We start from the raw sequence: 3,052 nt of genomic DNA, 5'->3' as shown, positions 1-3,052 counted from the left end.
TTTCACTCCCCCCTTCCTTCACCCAACCACGCAACATCTATATAACTTTTCCCTCCCTTCCTTCCTTCACCCGGACACATTTATTTTTCCCTCATCTCTCTCTCCCTCACCCGATGACGCAACATTTAACTTTTCCCTCTACACCAACCACTCTCTCCTTCCCCCTCTCCCCCAGTGGCACATTTAACTTTTCCTACTCTCCCTTCCTCCCCTCTCCCTTCTCTCTTACTTCCCTCTCCCCTTTACCTTCTCCCTTCCCATCTCCCCTCTCTCCTCTCCCTTCAATCTCTGTCTCCTCTACCTTCCTCCCCTCTCCTTCCCCGTTGGTTCTCTCTTCTCTTCCCTTCCTCTCTCCTCTCCCTTCCTTTCTCTCTCTCCTCTTCCTTCCATCACTCTTTCTCCTTCTCCCTCCCTTCCATCTCTCCTCTCCCTTTCTCCCTTCTCTCCCTTCCTCCTCTCTCTCCTTACATCCCTTCTCCTCTCCCTTCCCTCTCTCTCCCTTTTTGCCCTCTCTTATATTTCCCTCCCCTTCCTCTCTTCTTTCTCTCCCTTTCCGCTCACCTCTCCTCTCCTTTCTCCAATCCCTCCTTCCCTCCCTCCAGCGTCAGGCCAGTCATCAGTGTTGTCATTAACTCGTCGGCGATTTCTTCAGGAGTTGTGTCAGCAGCTAATGAACCTTCGCACGACGCTTACGAGTGAAGGGCGCCGGACGGAGGAGAGTGGCCCGCGTTCCTTGCTGCCCCCCGCTGCGTCCCTCTCACCTGCCTCGGGGGGCGCCGCGGCCTCTCTCATCCCTCACCTGCCCGCGACATTCCAGGTAAGACAGACACAGAAAAAGTACCCTCTGAATCGTCACAAGGCTGCACTGTGAGACGTTCATTTGTGTGTGTGTCAGGCGCTGCACCGATCAAGTGATTTTATGATTACTGAGTGACTGATTTATAACTCATGTCTACTGCACGCCAAGACAGGGCCAGACTATCATTGCGTACGTTAGCAGTAAAGAAATGACTGTTCTATCTAATGGTCATAATATACAATGTTGAAGGATCTTATCGGCACATAGTGTTTGTCTTGTTCTATATTTATAACCCGTCTGGCCAGTGCAACAACCACATAAGACATACGTCCACTAGGCGACTGAGCGGAAAAGGAAAACTGATTAAGCTATAAATACTTTGCAAAGAAAGAAAAAAGAAAATATTGCTGACGGGACAACTTATTTTCGGTCCCGCGGTAGTCCGATCATTCCAGCAGGAGAGGTGAGCGGGAAGGGAAAGAAGAGAGGAAGGGGAAGGGAGAAGGAGGGGAGGAAAATATAAGAGAGAGGGAAAAAAGGGAGAGGAGAGAGGGAAGGAAGGGAGAGGAGAGGGGATGTAAGGAGAGACCGAAGAAGGAAAGTAAGTCGGTAAGTGTGAAGAAAATAGCAAATCATGTTCAACGAGGAGACTTGAAAACTAGTGCTGAATGGGCGGGCGTGTCCTGCTTCATATATGGAAAATGGAGTTTGGTTCGGTAGTTCAGTCATTCCAGCAGCTTCCTTTTTTTTTTTTTTTTTACGGAAAGGAGACAGTTCAAGGGCGTAAAAAAAAAAATAATGAAAAAAAAGCCCGCTACTTACTGCTCCCGAATAGAGTACAGAGGAGTGGCCAAAAAGAGAGGTCAATTTCGGGAGGAGAGGTGTCCTGATACCCTCCTCGTGTAAGAGTTCAAGTCGTAGGCAGGAGGAAATACAGATGAAGACCAACATATCGACAGCGAAGGAGAGTAGGTCTGGAGAAGTAAGGAAATCATGCTCAGCGAGGAGGAGGGGGCATGAACGCTTGGGCTACGAGGGGAGAACATAAGAACATAAGAACGTAAGGAGTCTGCGGCGTGCTCCGTTTCAAATATGGAAAATGGAGTGAAAGTTTTGAGGCTGTCCAAGAAATTAATGAAAAGTGAGACACACACGCGAGGGAGCCGAGCATTCCGAGAGGTCAGCGGCAGGCTCGTTATCCGGAAGGTCGAGGGTCGGCCAGCGAAACAGATTATTGAGGACACGCCGACCCACTACTCTAAAAGGACGCGAAACTCTGCGGTCGCTGCCACCTTCGTCCACTCCCAAGAGCCCGCTAGATAACTGTAGTGCACTTTTTCCAGCGAGGACGTCTAGGGGAGAGGGAAGGACCGAGGGACAGGTGACCTAGATCTAAGAGGTGGCTGAAGCGGGGTGCTCGTGGGTGTTACGGGAGGGGTGACGGGGGAGGAGTGGGGAAGGGCGGGGAGAGGAGGGGAGAGTGGGATGAGCTGAGGAGAAAGGAGGGAGGGGGGAAGGGAAGAGTGGGGAGAAGAGTGGGACTGTACAGGGATGGGTTGAGAGAGAGGCGGGAGGGGGACAGGGAGGGGGTAGGGAGGACAGAAAGGGGAAGAAGTAGGGCAGGTAAGGACAGGTGGGGGAAGTTGGGGGCAGGACGGGGCGTGGCAGGACATCCACAAATACACACGGTGACCTCCTTCACCGCCCACTGGAGCACCGTCAGGACAACCCAACCCTCCCCGTCCCGTTCCTTCACTCTTTCCTCACTCATTCCCTCTCACTTTCTCTCTCATTTTACCTTCCAGTTTAGAGGCAGGACGGCGAGACATGCGGCGAGCCCTGGCTAAGTCATCATCTAGAGGCATTACCAGTCCACTGTCTGACATAAGCCTTTCCCAACGTCTCCATTACTCTGATGGTGTATACTCCACTTTGGTCCGGCCATTGTACAAATTTTAACTCTCCATCTGGTACTTGCCCAGACTTCTACAGTTATTCTTGGGTCGCCGCGCTGTTACTCTGACTGTCCATCTGTTATCAGCTGTACGCATTATATGACCTGCCCGAGTCCATTTCTTAATCTTAATCATATTTTTTTTTTTACAACAAAGGAGACAGCTCAAGGGCACACAAAAAAAAAGGAAACGATAATAAAAAAAAGCCCGCTACTCGCTGCTCCTAAAAAAAAAAAAGAATCAAAAGAGGTGGCCGAAAGAGAGGTCAATTTCGGGAGGAGAGGTGTCCTGATACCTG

Source organism: Eriocheir sinensis, chromosome 31 (genome assembly GCF_024679095.1).
Source record: "Eriocheir sinensis breed Jianghai 21 chromosome 31, ASM2467909v1, whole genome shotgun sequence".
NCBI classification, from domain to species: Eukaryota; Metazoa; Arthropoda; class Malacostraca; order Decapoda; family Varunidae; genus Eriocheir; species Eriocheir sinensis.
The sequence above is the reverse complement of the archived record's forward strand: the minus strand, read 5'-3'. Positions refer to the sequence as shown.